Source organism: Macadamia integrifolia, chromosome 5 (assembly GCF_013358625.1).
Source record: "Macadamia integrifolia cultivar HAES 741 chromosome 5, SCU_Mint_v3, whole genome shotgun sequence".
Taxonomy (NCBI): domain Eukaryota; kingdom Viridiplantae; phylum Streptophyta; class Magnoliopsida; order Proteales; family Proteaceae; genus Macadamia; species Macadamia integrifolia.
In genome coordinates, this window is record NC_056561.1 from 24414824 (window position 1) to 24421714 (window position 6891).

At 37.4% G+C, this 6891-nt stretch overlaps 1 protein-coding gene and 1 long non-coding RNA gene across 2 annotated transcripts in view; both read right to left on the reverse strand.

The window, feature by feature from the left end:
• LOC122079098 (formin-like protein 20) overlaps nucleotides 1-6891 on the reverse strand; it is an 85603-nt gene that overhangs the window by 3945 nt on the left and 74767 nt on the right. The gene's annotated exons all lie outside the window — the stretch shown is intronic.
• LOC122079099 lies at nucleotides 3160-3802 on the reverse strand. The gene is made up of 3 exons (XR_006140276.1): nucleotides 3761-3802; nucleotides 3351-3391; nucleotides 3160-3257 (listed from the first exon to the last, which is right to left on the reverse strand). It is a non-coding gene; the product is annotated as an uncharacterized LOC122079099 (long non-coding RNA).

Below are 6891 nucleotides of genomic sequence, written 5' to 3' on the forward strand. Positions count from 1 at the left end.
AACATGTAATGAGAAACGGTGCTAGGCCATTAAGCAATGTCCCGTGACCTACTATTAGAATCTCCTGTTGGTTCCATCACATCAAAACTAACAAAATACACCATATACAATGTGAGTATATTTCATTAATACCAAGCAATCATTAACACTTACTACTTGGGAAATTCATAAACCTAATAGTTGCTTAATAAAATAGTCCACATACATGCATCCCATAGCACAAATTTGACACCAAGCAAGAAGCCCAATTACTAATTGAGAGATCCATAAACCTTGTACTGCAATTTAGTTAATAGTCCAGCAACATGCATCCCACAACACCAAAATTTAAACCAAGTAATAATAACAATTACTAATTGGGAAATCCATAAACCTTATATTGCAATTTATATAATAGTCCACATACATGCATCCCACAACAAAAAAAATTTAAATCAAGCAATAATAACAATTACTAAATATTGGAATCCATATACCTAATATTGCAATTTAGATAATAGTCCACATACTACAATAAAATCTGCTTCCAAGTATGTTTATACAGTCATCCCAAACCATGCAAAAAAAATTTAATTTGTCCATATCAAAAGTTACATTCCAAATAGAAGTTAGTCAATAACAAATATTCTAGTTCTTCAATACTCAATCTGAGTTGGACAAATCGGCTGCAACCCAATCAGCCCACATATGGTCAGCAATTTGTTCTCGAAATAGATCCCAACCATTCTCCAGCACATGATCCTCGCCATCAGAACTATCATCTTCAACATCATCGTTTACTTGGTGAGAGGTGGATTGGGTACTAGTACTAGCTTCTTCAACCTCTTCATCAAGCCATCGTTCTTCTTCTTCAACATTATTCTGTGTAAGAATGTGGTTATGCAACAACACACATGCCAACACAATTCTCGCTTGTGTTTTGAAAGGATATTCTGGCTGGTTTTTCAGGATCTTGAATCTTGACTTCAGGAAGCCAAATGAACGTTCAATCACATTTCTTAATTGTGAATGTCTCAGGTTAAACAATTCTTTTTTATCAGTTGGTGACTGATCAATATTTCTCCACTCCTTCAGATGATATCGAACGTTTCGAAATGGACGTAAGAACCCCTGTTGGTTAGCATACCCAGCATCAACGAGATAATATTTACCTCGTGGCAACACCAATTTTCCGTCGCCCTCTCTATGTAATGCATTGTCTAAGATTCGAGCATCTGATGCTGATCCTTCCCAACCAGAAAGAATATAAGTATATTTCATGTCAAAGTCACAGGCAACAAGAATATTTTGGGAAATATCACCCTTCCTATCACGGAACCTCGGATGGTCGCTTAAATGCACCCACGCAGGGATATAGGACCCATCTATGGCTCCGATGCAGTCCTTGAAATAAGGGTAAAATCTTCCTTCATTATTTGTTATCCGATGATGCACTGCGACACTTGGAGGTTTCAATAGTATCGGGTACAATTTAATGATTGCTCCCAATACAATGTTAAAGTACCTACTTACAGTCTCGCCAGAATGTCCAAACTTGTGTGCAATGACGCGATTTTTAACATTGTGTCCTACTGTATGTAGAAACATAACTAGTTGTTCATTCACTTGCACAGATCTACTATCCCTCAGTAGACCCTTCTCCATAATCAAATGACTTAAACTAAAAAAAGCCCTCTTGCTTAACCTTATTTGTTATCGACATGTTTTATCAGTGTGACCGATAATTCTCTCTGTTTCAATAATACCACGTAGGGGTTCACAACGGTGTGGCTCTTTCTTCAGATATTTTTTTATATACTGATCGACTGCTATAACAACAGCAGTCGCTGCAAAGATTATGATTTTCCTTCGCCTCCTGTAGCCGTCATCAAACTCCATTGTAAAAGTAAATCTACATTCAAATTGAAAAAATAATAAATTGGTGCTATACAAATTTGGAAATGGTACTCATATTGTCTTCTACTCACCTATCTTGGAATCACTATACAAATTTGGAAATAAAGTTTTCAAATGCAATTCATGTTTGATGTAAAACAAAAAATTAAAAGATTCACACAAAAGAAATTGCAATATTGATGAATGTTCAATATGCCAACACTGATGGATGCCAGCTAAGATTCCCTATCTAATGGTGAATGGATGTAAAACATAGTTGTAAAGGATGGTGCTCCTATGCATTGAGCTCACTAACAACACCTATAAAAGAGCTCAAAAGTATCACAAGTATTCACAACCAAAGGAATATGTGGGGCTTAATTTTTGTAACTTTAAGTCATGGTTTTCATGCATCAATTCCTTGGCAGTTCTTGGATGCACCAAAAGTTTTTGTAGGACTCATACGTGGTTCAAAAAGCATCGGATTCCTTGCACATAAGTGATGACTAGCTTGTTTGTGGGATGCAAATTAGGAAGAATGCAGAGTAATTCTCATCTAGTTAGTTTTGTTTGCCATCTGTACTTAGGTTTAGTATTTTTTCAATTGTATGATAACAAGTACTTGTCTTTGAAGTATATCTGCTCTGCCTGAAGGCCCCAAAACTGAAGTGATTTTAGGAACCAACAATAGGAGATTGGATCTGACATGTGTTTTACACTAAATTATGCATGCCTGATCGATTCATCAGTGAGAATAGAAAATGTGGTACAGGGTACCATTAGTGTAAATTGCTATAGTTATTCTGCACAGAGACTTATTTTGATTAAGCAATATAGGAGTTGTTCACTTTTAGTCATCATTATATGGTGTTAAATGGTGACTGGCTTCCCATGAAGAAACCTGTGTTCTCTGCACTGAAGTTACCTTAGCTTTATATGCAAATATCAGATTTCTTCTTATTACCCTTCTATTTATTCTAGGATGACGGGCTACTACATACTGCCTGTGGGATGCCAAATTATGTTGCTCCTGAGGTGTGCATCCACTGGCACAGTATGGAAAACCATTACACAAAGGGGTATTTCCTCTCCTTTATGAGACTCTGAATCGATGGTTCCATTGAACCCCCTTTTTAAAGAAATATCTGATCCTTCAAATATGCTTCTCCAGAGACAGAAATGAAGAGCAGGAACATATGAATCATCATATACTATTTCACCATAGAAGAAGAAGAAGAAGAAGAAGAAGAAGAAGAAGAAGAAGAAGAAGAAGAAGAAGAAGAAAATCACATAAGCATCAAGCTTTGATTCTAGTTCTTCAAACCTTGGAGTTGATCGTCTGATTTGGAAATAGGGTAAACCCTAGATATGAAGTTTACAACCTGAAAAATAGAAACCGAACTTCAATAATCCTAATAAAACACAAATGTAGCCCAAGAATACAAAGAAAAATACAAAGAAGAGGGGAATCTCACCTTCAATCAACTCGGTTTTAGGTGTTCTTCTCAGATGCGAGCTGTCATGGACAGAGGGTAAATGTGAGAAACCCTAAACACAAAAAATGAAGAAGAAAAAGAGAAGGAAGAAAGAAGAAAAATAAGAAGAAGAAGAAGAAGAAGAAAACGAAAACGAAGACGAAGACGAAGAGGAAGAGGAAGAGGAAGAAGAAGAGGAAGAAGAAGAAGATGAGCGGAAGAAGACGAAGACGAGAAAGCAAAGGAAGCAGAGGAAGAAGAAGAAGAAGAAGAAGAAGAAGAAGAAGAAGAAGAAGAAGAAGAAGAAGAAGAAGAAGAAGAAGAAGAAGAAGAAGAAGAGGAATAAGAAGAAGAAGAAGAAGAAGAAGAAGAAGAAGAAGAATCGCAGAATCGCAGAATCGCAGGTTTACCTGTTGCTTCACCCGTCGCTGAACCTCGGTCGGACTTCACCGGCAGAATCGCAGGATGATGTGGAAATGAACTCCAGTTGAATCCATGGCTTTTATACGAACCCAATAAACCGTGACTCGATTCCGGATTAACCTATTGAGGTTAATCCGGATGAATCATGGATTTTAGTTGGTTACCTTGATTCTACTGGCCACCATGACTTCGAATCGATTTTTCACAAAAATGAACCAAACGGTTTAAATTTAATGGGAAACTGATTCCCTGGGATCTGGTCCGATGGATAAATCGAACCAAACGCCCCCTTAGATCACCCAAACATTGTTTCTAGACAGACACGCTTGGGTATCATAACTCTGTCTTGACGCGGATTTTTCCTAGTGGTTTGACAATGTTTTCTCTTTACAGTGGAATTGGTGGGGCAAAAGTTGCTTTACAAAGGCTTGGTGTCAGTCTTACCCTCTTAAAGGTGTTGTTTCAGTAGAATCTTCAACAACAAATAGGAAAATTCTAAAAAAGTGGTGGAAATATATGTAGATGCCACAAGGGTAAATCGGTCTTTTTATAGGCTAGTTTAATATCGTTAGTCACTAATGGGATGATTGAAAGAATCTACAAACTATAGGGGAGGGGATTGACATTTATGAAAGTACGTGGGGGAGGGGAAACTACTGTTAGGCTATAGTCCAGGGGAGGGGAATGTAATTTTCTCAAAAAATAAACCCACATCTGATACGATGGATCCCACAACGATCCCTTAACCCTAACCTTGCCAAGTTGTGTTACATTTAAAGGACCCAATTATGGCCATTAATGAAACGTTTGGAAGATGGTAAAAATGGAAATGGAAATGTAAAAATGGTAAGGGCCAAAAAAATATTAAGACCAAGCCTATGTCCCATACGAGCTCCACCTAGTTCCATACTCCATCTTGGACATGTATTTAAAGGCATTGCTTTCCAAAGAGGCTAGTTAGTTGTTCGGTGCTAAGTTTTCTTCATCAATTTGGTAAGTCTCTTCTTTTTCATATAATATCAACTTATCAAGCATTTGCTTCTTTCTAGTCTTATATTTCTATTTTTTTAATCTACATTTTTGGAAAAACTAACTAACACGAAAGTTAAAGAACAGATAGGCATTTATTCTTGGAAAGAAGAAGAAGAAGAAAGTAGGCATTTATTGAACTTAGGCTAAAAGGTCGCGGTACGTGCAAACAATAACTTTGGCAGAACATTTTTTCATGAATAGCCATCAATTTAACCATGTTCGATCTGGACCGTTGAAAAGATTTCCTTTTGTTTTAACTATGACCGACTGTAACGGTGACAACGGGGTCATCTTCTTTGAAAACTCGAAAACAAATCCCAACTCATTCTCCAAAGTCCAAACACTATCCGATTCCCAGTTCATCCTCGTCGCTACTCGAGCATTATCCTCTGGGTTTCTGCTAGTTTAGAATTTGCTCGAGCAAAACACAGGAGGGTTAAAAACATTTGGTTCTCACCTTCTCAATCACTTACTAGTTACTACCATCTCCTTTCTATTTGCTTTAGAGACTCGAATTCTTCAATAAGTTACAAAGAGTCACCCACCTAGAGAGACAGAGAGGAAGATGGGGAATTTTTTGGCAATTAAGAACCACCACCACCTATGGTTTTGGTTCCATGGCTTTCACCTCTATTAATTTGATTTCCCCTTTTAGTAGACACGTTCCAAGTGAGCATCACAGAGTTTCAACATCTCTGCTGTTTTTCCACTTTCTTTTATTTGTTTCTTTATTTAGTCTCAAAGGAATCAAATAGACGTAGTTGTGAACATGATCAGAACACACCCCATAATAGAAATGAGACCCGTCGTCTTCTTCTTCATGCTTTGGCTCACGTATTTGTTTTTGAGTTCAGTCGTCCCAAGGGTAGCCGGAGATGCTGTGGAAAACTTTTGGCCCATTCACCATCTCCATTCGCAATTGATGAATGAGTTTTAGGAGATGGGAAAGATCTCAAAAGAGCACATTCACAGTGATTACCATTCTCCACCACCATTTCTTGCACTCAAAACTAGTGAGAAACAGAACCACGTCTGATATGTATCCCCAAACCCACAATTGTCAAAGATTTTCTCGGCGGCGAGAACTTCTGAGCACTTCTGGTACTTTTGGCAATTCCACCCGAAACTCGAATCCCAGAAGGAAGCACAATGTTTCCCATTGTTGATGGGAAAGTTTACTTATAGTAAACCAGAAACTAAACTCGTGGTGTGACTGGTAGAGCAAGTAACCAGTGATTATAATTACATTCATTGGATGGTCGTGATTAATCTTATTCTTAATTATGATCATTATTAAAAAAGCAGAGAAATAACTTCGCGCATACGTTCCTTTACCACTCACCCTGGAACTTATGTACTATTATTGTTTGGGAATTGACGCATTTATAGAACTTTTACCGGCCTGGCTGATTACTAAACGACTGATTAATAATCAGACATTCTCAACCTAAGTTAATGGCCGAACCAGAATCAATCGAATACTATGATAAAATCGGGCTAAATTGGCTTAAATAAGCTAATCGTACTATAAATTTTCATTTATAACCCAATTAGTCAATTAGCCCGAATAACTTGGGGACAATTAGGAAGCGAAAACCAATCAACCAAAGAGAAACAGGTCCATGCCCTAGCCTCTACAGTTCCGATTACCTGAACGGATGGAAATGGTACAGAACCGATTGGACCTGACCAGTTAGCATCCCTAGAGTAGCTTAAGAAGATTCATCGCAAGCTTGAAACCAGGGTTGCCAGAGTTGAAGATGTTGTGAAGGCTAAACATATTCTTATCTAATTCATATTACAAGATAACCCTTAGTTTCCTTATAAAAAAGATACAATGGAGAAATCAGTAATAACAAAACTATTCCAAATGTGATACCACCCAGATGAGGAAATCTTATTCAATGTAAATTACAAGTATTTATACAGAGAGAGAGAGAGAGAGAGAGAGAGAGAGAGAGAGAGAGAGAGAGAGAGAGAGAGAGAGAGAGAGAGAATATTCATACCCTATATTTTGACTCTGCTATTTTGAAAATAGCACAGTCAAAATATATTTTTGTGTAAATTTAAAACTATAATAAGAATT